The sequence below is a fragment of the Chelonoidis abingdonii genome, chromosome 1, assembly GCF_003597395.2.
Source record: "Chelonoidis abingdonii isolate Lonesome George chromosome 1, CheloAbing_2.0, whole genome shotgun sequence".
In the NCBI taxonomy this organism is placed as follows: domain Eukaryota; kingdom Metazoa; phylum Chordata; order Testudines; family Testudinidae; genus Chelonoidis; species Chelonoidis abingdonii.
In genome coordinates, this window is record NC_133769.1 from 353,477,397 (window position 1) to 353,494,401 (window position 17,005).

The 17,005-nt window shown below is 41.3% G+C and overlaps 1 protein-coding gene across 9 annotated transcripts in view; it reads left to right on the plus strand.

Annotated features, from left to right (window-relative positions):
- The window catches only part of DLG2 (discs large MAGUK scaffold protein 2), a 1,558,615-nt gene that overhangs the window by 394,776 nt on the left and 1,146,834 nt on the right, over window positions 1-17,005 (plus strand). The gene's annotated exons all lie outside the window — the stretch shown is intronic.

Here is a 17,005-nt window from a genome sequence, read left to right on the forward strand (position 1 = left end):
AACTAGATTTATTCATTTGCTGTACAATATCAGAATACTGAATATTATTTATATGACATTATTCTGAATGGATTAACTTCAGATGTTTCTATTTTTCATCTAACACATCAGTTTTCAAGTTAACCTTTCATGGGAATAGCAATATAAAAAGCCACATAGAGTTCACAGATCACAGGGGTAGCTGATCAGGTGGCGGTGATTACCACTTACACGTGCAGTAATTCCTATTTTATTTTCCCGAAATAGGAAATTACTTATTAAATAGGGTTTTAGTGAAAGGCAGCCCCCTACCAATCCTTCTAAAATATGCTATACAGCATTTCTGCAGAATTCTGGTTTTATTAAATTAGTTGGCGCTAACATGATCTGCAGCTTTATGGGTGGCCAAAATAAATGCAATACATTATAAAACATCTGTTTCTGGTTTTGAATTTTTTTCCCCTTTAAAGGGATGGGAAAAATCCTAGTGGTTCTCAAATATTTTAATCTTTAAGTAACAATATGGAAGTTAATTGTAAGTACAGACTGTTACAGCAAGTAGGTTAGCTTTAACTAAAAAAGTGAAAAAGAAAAGAGGGTTGGGTCTGTTTCTGGTGACAGATGCAGTTTATGGTGCTAGAAGTATCAGGTTTTTTAAGTTCAAGGCAGGACTCGTGGTTCTTGATTGCAAGTCTGGCTGAGATCACCAGCATGAACTTATTTGACATAGGTAAGCTAGTAAAAGGAAAAATAGGCTCCCCCTTGCATTGTCATTCAAAACACATTTTTGCAGTTGACTATGGAATAATATTGACCATGAACATCCAACTTCTTGTATGAGTAAATATTTATTTTTGCCTGTGCAGCAGTGAAACAGCAATGCTTAATATATATGGGAGAAAGATGTGTGAAAAGCTGTGAGCAAAAAGTCTTTCCCTTAAAGAAAATTTTCAGAAAATTTTACTGCAGATAAAAATATATCAATCTTCACATAGTTTCTATTTTAAAATGAAAAGAAACAAAATTATGTTTTGAATTTAAACTTTGTGCTATTAAAATATAAACTCTTGTGGGATGGTGTATATATTATAAGATATTTTGTACCTCAGCAGGAGATGTCATCTGAGGCTATGTAAGAGGACTGATTTAAATTACTTTTTAGGAACAATATCTCCAAAGACAGAAACATATAGTGATCATTATAAAAAGACTGGATACTTACCACATGTAGTAGTTACACTTGCCGTTGAAGCTGCAACATTTCACATAAAAAATACAGCATAATGAATGCCACAAGTGTTGCTGGATCATAAATGTTTGTGGTTAGAATTGTGCCCACTGTATAATGGTCACCCTTAAAATCTTTCCATTCTTGACTTAGATAATTAGTGTACGTTTTCTCAGTATTTACAGTATTCCCTGTATAAATGTAGAGAGCGTTGTGGATACTGAGGTCACATTGTATGAGGCAAGACTGAAATGTTTTTACAGGTGATGTCTGTCAGTGTCTTAAGTTATTTTGCTGAAGTTTGGGGCTAAAATCCTCTCCCTGTGGAAGTCAGTGGGAGTTTCTGTAATGGTGCTCTTGGCCCCTTGATGAAATTTAGTGGGTTTTTTTGGTTTTATTTTTGGTTAGCCCTCTCCCAATACCAGGAAACAGGGGAAGCGTCGAAAGGGAGTCAGGATCCTGAGACTGACAGGTCCTCAGGTCCAACTGGAAGAGGTCAGCACTCCAAGTTAGTTGGATTGACAGGGCAGGCAGGCCAGTGAGGGAGTCAAGAGCTCAGGGCCCAATCTCTGTGTGAGCTGGGGCTGCCAGGAGACAATAAAGCAGAGCCAGAGAGAGTACAGCAACCTTGAACTGAGGAAAGGAGCCGGAGCAGCATCCTGGAGGCAGAGCTGAGCTGGAGGCAAACCTGATCTCTTTCTTTGAGAAGATAACAAATTTTTTTAGAGAAAGGAAATGCAGCAGATCTAATCTACCTGGATTTCAGTAAGGCATATGATACAGTTCCACATGGAAAATAATTATTTAAATTGGAGAAGATGGGGATTAATGTGAGAATTGAAGGATGGATAAGGAACTGGTTAAAGGGGAGAGTTCAATGGGTCATATGAAAGCTGTACTTTCAGGCTGGAAGGAGGTTACTGGTGGAGTTCCTTTGGGACTGGTCTTGGGACCAATCTTGTTTAACATTTTTATTAACGACATTGGCACAAAGAGTGGGAGTATGCTAATAAAATTTTTGAATGACACAAAGTTGAGAGGTATTACCAATGTGGAGGAAGACCAGAATATTATACAGGAAGAACTGGATGACCTTGAAAATTACAGTGATAGAAGTGGGATGAAATTTAATAGAGCAAAATGCAAGATCATGCATTTAGGGACTAATAACAAGAATTTTTGCTATAATCTGTGGATGTATCTATTGGAAACGACAGAGGAGGAGAAAGACCTGGGTGTATTGCTTGATCACAGGATGACTATGAGATGCCAATGTGATGTGGCTCTCTCAAGTAACAAGGCAGGACCATGATATATTCAGTCACTTGTACCTATCACACTTGATTTGGGCGGGGAGGCCATCGACACAACTTTCTCCATTTGAAGCACTTCACGTTTAGAATTCACTCATCACAGTACTGAGCCATGACTTAAACTTCAGGGTCTGCTGTAAGGCACATTGTTTTGTTGTGTATTCATAGACATATCCTACAGGGTAGCCAGTACTCATAAGAGATGCTGAACACCTTTAATTCTCACTTAGGCTGGTGGGAGTTGAGTCCCACCGGTGGTTCAGTCCTCTGTGTCACCAGCTCTTGTTAGACCTGACATGGTAATGCTACACCTCATACACTATAGGTATGAAATACACTCAAAAGGTGGCATGTAATATACAACTAGAAATCTACTAACTCAACTGACCATTAATATCATTGTGTGGTGTATATACGGGGTGTGTACAAAGAGTTATAAATATGTGCTAGAATTATGTTCTTAAGATGAGTTTGGCAAGCAATGCATAAGACCAGCCTGCCTTAGGCAAAGGAACGTGTATTTGCTTGTCTGACCAGCCTGCTTGTCAGGCAGAGACAATGAACATACATTTATATGAAAGGTAAATAAACCATCAACCTAACCAGCGGGGGAAACAGCCACTTAACTGTAAAGATGAGAGTCTGAACCTCAAATAGTAAGCAATTGAAACAACTGATAGTATACAATGTTACTGTATTATAAAAGTGTATCAAGTAAGGTCTTACAAAAGCTGTGACCCACTGGTGATTAATATCATTGTGAGATGTATGCATTAACTCTGTATGAGGAATTATGGATACTCACTGATGTTATGCTTTAAAGTCTGTGACCAAAACACAGGAAGAAACAGATTTCTTAAAACAGGGTCAATGAACTTTGGGAAGACGGCATGTTATCTACAAACTCAGCAGGAGAGAGAAGCTTTGTCTGGGCTTACTTTTCAAAAAAATACATTTCATAAGTTTACTGGACTATAAAAAGAAAGGGGAGAGACACCTAGTTATCCATCACTTAGGGGATTAAAAGGGCTGGAGATCGTGAAATCACAGAGCATTGGATCCTTCAACCAAACAGGTTGAATTCTCTGGGACCAGAGTTTAGGTGAGAAACCTGCTTAGGCAAGGGCTGTAACTTGCTGAAATGAAGTTTTAGTCTTAGAAGCAGATTGTTACTTTTGTTTGTTTGTAACCCTTCCTGTCTTTATTCCTTATCCATATTCCTTGGTATCACTTATCCTCTTGTTAAATAAACTTGTTTTACTTTCACTATAAACCAATTCACTGCCGTGATTGCAGGGAAGGATGTATGAAACCCAGTTATCTAGCAGGTTAAAATGTATTGTCTCTTTAAAGGAACAATGAACTTAATAACGTCTGTAAGTGTTTCAGTAAGGGGACTGGATTCTGCAGAGAGACATCTCTGAGGAACTCAGGAGTTGCGGTTGACTGTTTGTCACCTGCAAGGCAAGGTTTGGACTGTCATAGTCCTGAAGTGTTTGCTGGCAAGGCAGACAAGCTGGTGTGTCAGAGAGTTGTCACACAAGTTTAACAGTGGCAAAGCTCTCACTTGCTGAGGTTGAGAGGGGTAACACAGTAATCCACAGTTCTGGGAACCTCAGCAGATGTTACATTGGAGGATGGTTTTGGGGAAATTTGGGGCTAAGAAGGTGTTGTGAAAAGTAACTGGGTGGTGAAAGACAGGGTGTGACCCATATGGTTGTAGGCTGACTGTTGGTGTCAGGGCTGTGAGCCACAGTAGCATAGCACTGAAGGCACTCAGCATTGGAGGGCAGGCCTCACTGCTCTGGACTGAGCTCCTAAGTGTCAGAGAGGGCACTCAGCATCTTACTGGAGATGCTATGAACCTGGCAGGACTGGGCTTTCATTGATCATTTTGTTGATTATTACTAAGTACTTTCTTTGTTTATGGGTGTTAGAGGTGGTGATGGTGACAGTTTTTCATTTTTAACATTTGACTACCTAGGCCTGCTGGCTTCAAGTATGGGATCATTATTGAGTGTCACCCTTTAACCCTGGCTGATGTAATTTATGGGTCACATTCTGATATGGCAGCTACGAACTGCTTCAGTGGTGCAAAAGGTCTGTAAAGTTGTTCTAAATGAGCAGCTGATTCTCCAAATGTAAAGGAATCCGTGGCTGGGTGTGAGTCCCTAGCCCCCGTGGCAGGAGCAGGAGCCTGCTAAAAGCTGGTGTAATTTGACTATTTTTGCTTCCTTTCCTCTCCCTCCCATAGCACTTATGTTTTTAAAATATAATTTACTAATTTAACTTACCAATTTGCAATTTAAGCACAGAGTGGTTAAGGTCATAAACACAACACCTATTGTTTCTTTATTGCCAACAGCTATGTAACATCATAGTCAGTATAAAATCCATATGAAACAACACTTGGGGGGTGTGTGTGTGTGTGTGTGTGTGTGTGTGTGTGTGTGTGTGTGTGTGTGTACACATAACCTGCTCCTCACAAATGTGTGATGATGGTAGCCATAAAATTTAATTACGCGATCACATACCTTGGACTGTCTTGCCTGCAGGCTGCTCGCTAATCCATCTGTGAAAGGAATTAGTGATTGTCTGGGATTTTAAATGAGCCAAAGGGATTTAGGCTCCAGATCCCATAAAAATCCCAGTCTTAATCTGTGATTGTAAGGCAGAATGCCAGATTCGTTCTACCCACCCCATGACATACTGCAGCATATCTCTTCCCCCAAAGGTCATGGGGAAATAGGTTAGATGACCCAGTAGAGTATAGGTGTTTAGTTCCATTGGCATTAATGATTTCATGAGTTACCCACCTATACCTTGGTGCAGGGATGAGAGTGTAATGGAATAAAAAGAATAACCTATGTGGATAGAAAAGGGTAATAATTCAGAAATCTCACTTTTAGATCTTCAAAATAAAAAGACAAAAATAGGGTAAAAATATAAAATAGACCAATAGCTTTCCGTTAGTTTGCTTTTGTGCATGCAACTGAGAACAGAATACAGTATGAGTCCTGTATTACTGGATATTTTTTCATCAAAGCACTTTAGTTTTTTTCTAGTGACTATGAGGTAGTAACTAATATATCAATCATTACTATAAGGTAAGTGGCAGTTCAAAATATTTTTATATTAGTACTGTTACATTACAAGATAATGTAGGTTATTATTGGAAGGTATGTAAATATCCAGGTCAAGGAAATTAATCTGAGGTTTCCATTTCAAGACCTTGGGAGGAGAAGTATAACATTGTATAAATTATAAATATCCACTAGTATTTCTCAAAAACGTGTGTTTTGTTTTAAAATGGAGTGTCTGGATTGTGAAATAAATAGGGCTGTAATTTTAATGACTCTTTAGAGATTAATAAAGTCATAGATTCCAGTGCCAGAAGGGTCCATTGTGATCACGTAGTCTGACTTCCTGCATGCCACAGGGTATAGAACGTCTCCAAAATAATACCTGGGGCGTACATTTTAGAAATACATGCAATCTAAATTCAAAAATTATCAGTGATGGAGAATCCACCACAACCCTTAGTAAATTGTTCCAAACGTTAATTACTCTCCCCATTAAAAATGTATGCCTTATTTCCAGGTTGAATTTGTCTAGCTTCAACTTTCAGCAATTGGATTGTGGTTTACCTTTATCTGCTAGATTGAAGAACCTATTATTAAATATTTGTTTCCCAGGTGGGTACTTATAGACTCTAATCAAATCACCTTTTAGCCTTATCTTTGTTAAGATAAAAACTGTATATACTCGTTCATAAGCCGATTTTTTTTTTAATAAAAAAGGGAAGCATTAGAGATGGGGGTCGGCTTATGAAGGGTATAGAGAGGGAGAGGTGGAACACGGCCCCTTCCTCCCAAAAGAGGGAGCAAGGAGAGGCAGCACAGCCAGCAGAGCCAGAAGGGCCATGCTGCTCTCCCCTCAGCCTCCAAAGCAGCTGCAGCTCCGTGGCTGGCAGGATGCAGCCGTGCTGTTCGGCCCAACCCCCCCAGAGCAGGATGTGGCCGCGCTGCCTGGGTGCTGGAGCACGCTGCGGCCATGCTGCCCAGCCCAACCCGCTGGAAAATGCTGTGGCCGCGCTGCCCAGCCTGGCCCACAGGGGCAGGCTGTGGCTGAGCTGCCCAACCTGCCAGAGCAGCTCCAGCCAGGTCAGAGACATCCTCCCCAGATAAGGTAGGAAGGGATGGGATGGGAAGAGTGTGGCGGTCCTGGGTGAGGGGTGGGGTTATGTGGGGTGTGGTCACAGAGGTTACTCCCCCCACGGAGGCTAGGGACTCACACCCAGCCACGGATTCCTTTACATTTGGAGAATCAGCTGCTCATTTAGAACAACTTTACAGACCTTTTGCACCACTGAAGCAGTTTGTAGCTGCCATATCAGAATGTGACCCATAAATTACATCAGCCAGGGTTAAGGGGTGACACTCAGTAATGATCCCATACTTGAAGCCAGCAGGCCTAGGCAGTCAAATGTTAAAAATGAAAAACTGTCACCATCACCACCTCTAACACCCATAAACAAAGAAAGTACTTAGTAATAATCAACAGAATGATCAATGAAAGCCCAGTCCTGCCAGGGGACTCCCCCAGGGGACAGCAGCGTGGCCCTTCTGGCTCTGCTGCCTCTCCTTGCTCCCTCTGTTGGGAGGAAGGGGCCGTGTTCCACCTCTCCCTCTCTATACCCTTCATAAGCCGACCCCCATCTCTAATGCTTCCCTTTTTTATTAAAAAAAATCGGCTTATGAACGAGTATATATAGTTTTTATCTTAACAAAGATAAGGCTAAAAGGTGATTTGATTAGAGTATATAAGTACCTACCTGGGAAACAAATATTTAAAAATGTCCCATTTCCCCACCAGTTGCTGTCCCGGCCCATCTGGGTAAGCAGCTGGCATGCCTGGACACTTTGTTTACTTTGGTTTACCTTCATGCCTGCAGACACTCGAGGTAAACAAACCATCTTGACCCACCAGCGGCTTATCCTGATGGCCTGGGAGCCAAAGTTTGCTGATCCCTGAATTATAGGGTCTGCTTATGAATGGGTTATAAAAATTTTCCATTTTTACTTATCCATCTTGAGGGGGGGCAGCGTATGATTGAGTATATACGGTAGTTTGATCTCTTTGAGTCTGTCATTCTTGGGCATGTTTCCTAATCCTTTAATCATCTTATGGCTCTTCTCTCAACCCTCTTGAATTTATCAACATCCTTCTTGAGTTGTGGACCCCAGAACTGCACACAGTACTCCAGCTGTGGTGGCACCATTGCCAAATATGGAGTAAAGTAACTTAATTATTCCTCCTCCTCTGTATCAAAGGCTCATATTAGTCCTTATGGCCTACCTTCTTTGTTCCTAGATATATACATTTACATTTAGTTATATGAAAACATTTTTTCTCCATTCAGAATTTTCTGGATAGAAAGCTAATAATGAGAACAGTACCAGCATTTCAGTTCTATTTTGTATCTCCTGATTTAATATGGGCTCATTAGAGCTTATCTGATGTGCTCTTCTTATCAGAGGTATATAATTGGCCTTTTTGCAAGAGGAAAATTAAAAAGATCTGAGATTTAAAAAGTATTTAAATTAGTTGGATTTTTTTAATGTGTGAGTAAATAGGATATAGTATCACATATCTATTGTGCAGCTCATGTATATTGTGCTTACACAAAAATGATGAAAGGTAAAATATTGTTAATTCTCTACATATATTAATAGGTATTACAAATATATTTAGGAGATGCAAGTACTTTTGTGTTATCTTTAGTCTTCTCATATTGTAAAGGAAATCAATAGATCAAGGATGCTGATAACTACTTCCTACTGTGTTGAATAATATCCACTTTGTTTGGTATATTAATTATTTTTATTTAAATATCCGTAGCACCTAATTTTGAATCTGACGCTGTAAATGTCAAGCACTTTAAAGCCCAAATATTGCAAACACTTCCATGCATGAGTAACTTTGTGCACATGACTAGTTCCAATTGAAATCAGTGTGACTACTCACATGCATAAAGCTACTCATATTATGTAAATGTTTTCAGAATCTAGTCTTCAGTGTTTGCAGGATTGGCCCATAGTTGCAAATACAACAAAATGTCCCATTTAAAACAATTAGGTATGGAACAAGTGAAGAATCCGATTCTGACATTCATTTTGTTGCTTAACACTTTATTCCATAAGTGTCCCAGTTCACTTCAGTGTGTTACTCAAGTAATAAAGGCCTGGACACAGGACTTAGGTCTTGTGATGCTGAGCATCAGAGACCATCTGCTGGATTGAGCTCCACACACAATTTAGGCAACCAAACACTTATCTCTTGTCTTGGGCCTTAGGTGGGAGATAGGTATCTTGGCACCTAGAGGGAGACAGTCATGCGCATGCCCAGAGGCAGAAACATAGGTGCCTAGTCAATGTAGGCACTGTGTGAGTTTAGGCACCTACAGGGTTCAGTGGGAGTCTTTTTTCATTGCTGTGGAGTCTAAAACTGGGACTTAGACTCCTCTTGTGCATCCAGGTTTAAGGTACTACTATTCAACATAAGTACAGGGCAGGCTCGCTGACAGCAATTCCCGGCCCCCAGGCAGAACAGTCAATGGCCCCCACGGGCAGAAACGGTCCACCTGACATTTGGGCAGTGCTGCACCTGCGCTGGCTGGTGGCCAATGAGCTGCCAGCTGCGCTGCTGGGCGCGCTTTTCAGGCATGACCAGGGCTTCCACATGCCCACCCGGCTGCCATCACCGGTACCAACCCATGCACGCCTAGGAGTCCTGCCAGAGGCAACTAATGAGAGGGACACAAAGGGGGGCACCAGCTAAGGGGGGGGACACATTAGACTCCCATCTGACCTCCCACGTGACTCATCCCTGCCCCAGCCCCAGCCCAGGGCCCCCACGCTCTCCCCTTCCCCTTTTCACCATCCCATGTTACCTGGGCGGAGGGCTCTATCCTCCTGCTGCACCGGCCTGACTCCCCCTAGCTGTTCAGCTGCTCTTCTGGTAGCCAGGCTCCAGAGCCATGCCCCGATGCTGCCCAGTGCAGCACAGCAGCTGCTGGGAGAGCCCTGGGCTCAGCTTCTGGTGATCTTGGCCGAGTGAGCCGAAGCCTCTTCCCTCTCCCCCCACCTGGCATGCTCAAAGTCGGCTCCTGTCCCCAGAAGCTGAGGCTAGGCAGGGAGAGAGCTGCCGCTGCTGCAGCTCCCTGCCTTGCCCAGGCTCAGCTTCTGGGACAGGAGCCGACTCCGAGCATGCCAAGGAGGACTCTGGCTCACTCGGTCACTGTCCCTAGAGAAGCTGAGTCCCAGGGCAGCTGCTGCGCAGCACTGGGCAGTGTGGCTGGAAGAGGAGAGGCTCTGGCCCTGCCCCTTTCTCTTCCCAGCCAGGGCTGGTTGCTGGGTCGAGTGCCCCGAGCAGTCATCTGGGGAGGGAAGGTGGCCGACCCTTCCCACCTCTCCCCCTGGCATTGCCTCTGAGCCCTGCGGTCCACCCCGGGCTCCTGGCCACCAGGCCCTTTTAAATTGCCTGGGCAATTGCCCCCTTTACTCCTCCCCGCATCGACGGACCTGGTACAGGGTATTAGAATCCACCCCTAACAGTGTTTTCCACAGGAAATGAAATTAGGGGAAGGGATCAGGGCTGATGAGGGGTGAGACTGTGGGTGAAGGTGGGCTGTATGGCACCATAGTGAAAACTGAAAAATGTTTCATGACCATTTTATTAGATTTAACTCATGTTTAAAAATCATCACACAAATTAAAGTTGGCTACTCAAGCCTTCTATGAAAGATTACATCTACATCCTCCTTGTTTTTTTGTTATAATTTTGCACAACTCTGTTAATGAACTTCTTGAATGCAGTACATTCATCTGTGGTGTCTTTTTGTGTGTCTGATACTTCCATTCCTTCAATTAATATGCTCATCAGTTCATTCACATGATCAGGCAGAAGGCAACTTTTTAGAACACAGAATTCTATTCAATGATGAAAAAGAACGCTCAACTGTAGCTGTTGTGACTGAGAGTAGCAAGAGATGAATTCTTATTTTTTCATCCCAGGAAACACAGCATAAAGATCAGGTCGAGCCACTAGAATAATAAAAAAGAAGTTGAAGTCAAATCTTCATTCATTTATCGTATGATATTCCACTCTGTGTTCAAATTCTCTATTCTGTCCTGAGCACATGGCAGCCCCCTTGCTGGTAGTGTCTCACTCCACTCAACTGTTGGTGTTTTATAGGACAGGGATCTGTAAAAGCTACGAAGAGCTTGAGTAGAATCTAGAAGTCGCTGTTGTAGATTTTTAAGAATCAAGTCTATGTACTTTTTTCAGTTGTCTTAACAAACACTTCTTGTCCTCTTCAGTTAAGGATTCAATATAAATGCCTTCATTAGTCAACTTCTGGACTGAAGTCTTTGCTTCTTCCAGTACTTTTTCAATTGAGATCTCTCTGATTGATCCAAATGTAGCTTCTATTGCTGGACAAAGATCTACTACTGTTGTAGCAAATGCCTGGATGGCATTGTTTAATGACCCAAGTGGTTTCAACAGTAGACTTGCAAGAGGGAGAATGGCAATAGTCTTCTCTGAACATAGTAGCAAAAGTAATCCACCAGCCTCACTACTTAGATTCATCCCATCTTGATAGATATTACTGGTTTTGGAAAGTAACCTCTGGAGTAATTTTAAGACAACAGCTAAGGATCACTCATGAGAAAGCCAGAAGGTTTTCCCACGTTGGACTAATTTGAACTTCAGTCCCAGTGTATCTTCTATATTTTGCAAGATTTTCAGTCTTTTTGGACTCTGACAGAAAAAAGAATATAATGAAGAAATTAAATTTAAAGCTTTTTAAGTATCTTTTGAAGAGTCTGCAGCTCGTACTAGTGCTAGTTGGAGTAGATGGCCTCTGCAGTGTGTATAAGAGAGATTAGGGTTACACTTTTCTCTGAGCAAGACTTGTACTCCACCATGTCTTCCAGAGAAGTTCGCAGCTCCATCAAATGCACATGCAGCCGCTTGTTTGGGGTCCAATTGACAAGCATTTAACTCTTCTAAGATGTGGGTTGTCACAGATGCAGCCGATGTGTCTTCTATAACTTGAACATCTAGAAATGCATCTATTGGCCTACCACTGACAACAAGATAACGTACACAATGACTTAATAGTTGATGCTTATTTGCATCGGTGCATTCATCAGCAACATATGCAATTTTTTTGAACTGTTGAGTCTTTTACTGTTGCACCACGTGCTTCTGGCCCGTCAGTTGTTTCTTGCTGAAAGACAGTGAGCATTTGCTGGTCTTGTTCGGAACCAGTGTTCAACTTCAGGATGAACAAGTGACAGTGAACTTTACATTGGCCTCCAGTTTGTAGTGTTTGGTATCTCTTGCTTAAATAGATAGTGTGATGCCACAGCCGTGTTGGTTCACATGAACTGTGGTATGTTTCCAGCATTCTTATTAACCTTCACCAGTGTTGTCTTTTGTCAGTGGAGACTCAGAGTTCAGAGGTGCTTTCACATGAGTTCACCTCCCAGGTGGGGAGTAAGAAAGCACCTTGCTCGTTTCCTCAGCTGCTCACTGTTAGCTCTGGCCACTGTTGTTCATTGTGCCACCATTCACTCTATTGCTCTGTTGCGAATGGCCCTGTACCATCACCTTCTGCTACCACCTGCCACTGTGATCTCTGTGAGTTGGTCTCTTGAGGTTCCACCAGCTCTCAGTGATTTCAGCTGAGCTCTCAGTGAGGGAACTTTGCTGCTAGTGCAGACTGGGCTGTCTCTTCCACAGAAACACTGTCCCCACAGCAGGACTAAGCACTTAGACCTGATCAGTGACTTCAGCTGCAGTGATCACTTATTAAAACAAAAGACTATCTATGGAACCTAATCAGCTCTGTCTTTAAACAGTGGAGAGGGGCAGGTCAAATAGTACTTGTGACTCAGGCAGACTATCATGCAAAACACCAGTCCCCACCCTCTCTCAATGCCTTCAATCAGGACAGGCAAGGTACAGTTCTTCTGCCCTTTACTCATACAATAAGAATAACAATATTTAATTACCCCTCACATTCAAGTGATTTGTAACCCAACCCCTGCCAAAATCACTTGGGCAACGCAGCTCTGTTTTCTGGATACCTAGGTAGATTAGGTGAATGTAAATATAATGTGGTCCTGAAGCCTTTCCTCCCAGCCCCCAGCTCATCACTAGCTGCCAGGGAGAGCTCATTTAGACTTTACTTACAAATCATAATTTGAAATTAATAGGCTGGCCAACATCACCAAAATGAATGCACTGACATTGTCATAAAAAACAGCAGCTGTATAAGGAAGCTAGTCAATGTTCATACTTTCCAAATGCATTATACTTTTTCAGATACATATATTTTGTCATACACTTTGCATGCTTTTAAAGTGTGTATTAATGTTTCAATTTCAATTCAAATTTCCAAACAATCACTAAATTGGCAACCCTGAATGTAACTAGTTCACAAAACTGGGTGGAGGTGTTGGGGAAATTCAGAGGGGTGTAGGGAAATCCCTGAATACTAGTTAAATCATTTGCCATGTAAATATTTGCAGCTATTTTATTTTATAAAGTGTTCAGCCAAAACTTGGCTTTACATCTGCAATGCTTCCTTGGTGTTTTAAAGGTTTGGGCCCAATACAAAGGTATTTAACAACCTAAACATGCAGATATGTGGCTAATAGGGTTTTCAAAAGTGTGTAATCAGGCTAGGCTCCTAACTCCAGCTGTAGGCACTTAGATAATGTAATACTCATCTTTACAATAGCGTTGTAAATCTGACCCTTCATCTAGAACTTTGGGTTGTTTTAAAAGAAATAAATTGTCAGTCAGCCAGCTTTTACATTGCTGTCCTTCAGACTCTTGCAAGCTTTACTTAAGATGAATAGCTATATTTGCCCCTGTATTTGCAGTATTCCTTTGTACTTTTCTGTACCTTCTAGAGCGAATACTGTAGTTATCTAACCACTTATGCCTATTTGATTATTTAAGACAATTTGCAAATTTTTGAGAGTCACCACTTATAAACATCAATGCTCACAGTAGGGATTTCCTTCTCTTTGGGAAAATGAGACACAAAACCAGTCTGCCAGCTGCGGGGATGCCTTAGCATTGTAATAATGAATAGCATTTATACTGTATAGTTTGAAAATTATAATCACACTCCCATGAGGCAGTATTATTACCCCTATTTTGTAGATGGGAAAATTGAGATAGAAAGGTGAACTTTCAGGCAAATGATTGAGTTTTGGCAAAGCTAAGCAAAGAGATGGTAGCTGGGACTTGCTCAGGGTCACACAATGAGACAGTGGCATTAAAGCACCATGCATTCTGACTCTCAGCACTGTTCTCATTGCTCCAGATCATGCTGCTTTCCAAATCATAGTGCCTACTGGAAATATCGGTGTTTCCAACTGTATTTCCAGTTCTTCATTTACAGAATTAGCGCTAGATTCTGCAACCCTTACTCCATTTTGTGAGAACTTATTCACATGAGCAGTCCCATTGACTTCAAAGCAATAGTGATCCGCATTCCTGGTCTATTGATTTCTTCAGTGACACTATTTATCTGAGAAATGCTCACCAAGGTGCATATTGCTTTAGATTTTAGAGAAGAAAAATTTAAGATTTTGTTAAAATTTGTCATTTTTTTTAGTTTCTCTAGCACTTGTCACACTAGTATCTGAACATTGCCTGGGTAATTTAGATAAGCATAGCAAGATCCTTAGTGTCCTTCTGCTCTTGTCATTTCCAAGCACAGCTTTCTATAACCAGGAAGAGGAGAAGAGCATGAAGTACACTATCCATGTTATACATGAAGCTGGTAGTGATGCCTAGCACTAATTAAAGCTGCCCAGCATGTTCCATTATAAGATCCTGGTTTTAGTTGGTTATAACTTTGCCAAACTTTAACCATGTGGACTGAAATTTTCCATGTCACGTGTCTACCTCAGGCTGTTTTCATAAAGGGGATAGGGGTGGGGAACCAGTTCAGCCATTTTCAAGAACGAGGTTGGGGGAATTTTTTGTTTTGAGTGTCCTAGCTAGTTCTACAATATGTTTCTTCCTTCTTGCCTGCACTACTTTGAAATTGCCTGGGTTAAGTTGGATTCAAATGATCTATATGGACTGGTGCATATTCCAGGAAGGCTTTTCCTATGTGCTTTATTAATCATTCATATTGTGGTAGCATCTAAAAGACTTCATCATATGGGGGCCCCATTGTGCCTGGTTCTGTGCGAACATGCAATAAACAGTCCCTGCCCCAGCTTGCTTACACTCTCTTTTGCCAGTGAGCAAATGGCAGTCTCCTCAGAGGCAGCAAGGCTCAAGAGAAGCGGCATTAGGAAATAGAGAAACAGAAGTCCCAATGAAGATTTAATACCATCCCACTGTGACCATGTGTTAAAGGGAATGGCTGCCTGTTTTGTATATAAATAATGGAGCAACTCATTATTCATTTTGAATTCCCAGCATGAGGTTAGATTGCCCCCCAGCACCAGAGACCTGACAGTCCTGAAAGGGTTGGATGTACCTTAGTAAGGACTTTATCTAAGAGAGCAAAGTCCAATCTCATGTTTTAACTGGATAACAAAGGACCATCAGTATCAACTTCAGAGGTAAATGAAAACATTGTTCAAACTTTTCAAAGAAGGTTTTGCTCTTGCTCCCATTGAAGTCTGTGGGATTTTTGCAATTGACTGTGGGAGCTGGCTCAGGTTCTAACTGCTTGTAGACATTATATATAATGATGTATTTAAACCAGTGTATATTATCTTTGGGAACAAAACTACTGCACTGCTATGAATAGGGTTTTGATTCATGGACACACATTTATGGACAACCCAGAATTATGATCTAAAAACTTTGTCATCCCCTTTATTTTTTCTTTGGAGGAAGAGAGAGCTGATTTTGCCCTTTCTATCTCCAGAGGGAGATCTGAGCATGAGAAGCACTATAAATCCTTCTGTGAGATGTACAGCTCCCAGACTTCTGGAAAAATGAAAGGAAAAAAATCCAAATCTTATAAAAACAAATCAAAGAAACCTAGGCACAAGTATTCTTCCTTTTCGTCTCTCTTTCTCAGAATAAATAAAGCGCTCTGATTCCAAATTGGAAGTCTCTGAAGAGGAGACCTATGAAAGGTTTTAGTCTTGGGAAATAATATGACAATATGGTTAAGAGAATAATTAAAACCCCAGGAAGAGTGTGAAAAATGTCATGTCACTTTACACTTTTTGACAGACATTATGTGCCAGATTTTCAGAAATGCTCAGCAGCCACAATCTAGTCTAGATTTTCAAATGAGCTCAGTTCTTATTTAGGCACAAAAATAAGTGGCCAGATTTTCAAAAGTGCTCAGCATATTGGAGGCTGAACTCTTTTGAAAATCTCTTTATCTAGTGGGAGCTTCTGGGTGCTGAGCTCCTCTGAAAATCTAGTCCCATTTGTGAGTATGGAACATTTGTAATCTGCCTGTGAGCTCTTTTGAAAATTTGTCCCTATTAGGAAATTGCTAGTTAAAACAGAAAGCTGAACAAACAATGAAAACAGTTAGCTCAATAATGGACAAATTCTGCCACCCAAATCATGCTGAGAAATCTTACACTGTAACAAGTCCCATTAAACTCAGAGGGGTTATTCATAGAATAAGGCACTACTGCACCTGAGGGTGATAAAATCAGTGCTCCCACTCACAGTTTAGTTTAAAGTGCAATTATTATTGGAAGACTATAAAACTTTCATCATGGATTCATTTTCTCTCTCCGTTTCTCCATATTGTAGTTACTCAGTTTACAATATAAGGATAATTTTTTAACAGCCAACAAACTTGCAAACTTAACATGAAGTCTGAAAGTCAGGTTGGGTTGCTTCTCTCTTGTGCGCTACCAATGAAAAAAGGATTCTTCAAATGGAACCTACAAGTTAACAAGTCTGTTTGATGAGATGTAAGAAAAGAAAATCCAGCTCATTCTCCCATAGCTATGTAGACTCTGGAGTGTCAGAGGGTTACGTTGATGAACTACAAGTGAGAAGCAGAATGACAAGGGTTAGTAACTTCAGAAACATAAGAACAGCCATACTGGTTCAGACCAAAGGTCTATCTAACCCAGTATCCTGTCTTCTGACAGTGGCTAATGCCAGGTGCCCCAGAGGGAATGAACAGAACAGGTAATCATCAAGTGATCCATCCCCTGTCGCCCATTCCCAGCTTCTGGCAAACAAAGGCTAGGGACACCATCGCTGCCCATCCTGGCTAATAGCCATTGATGGACCTATCCTCCATGACTTTTTTCTTCTATTACATGTTGTATTTGCTACCATAGACTAAATCTAAAACATTCTTTGTTTATTAAATGACTTGGAAAAAAAAACATTTTAGTTCAGTACAAATAAGAACTTTTGTGGCTCTCAACAGGTAAACGACTATTCCTACCTC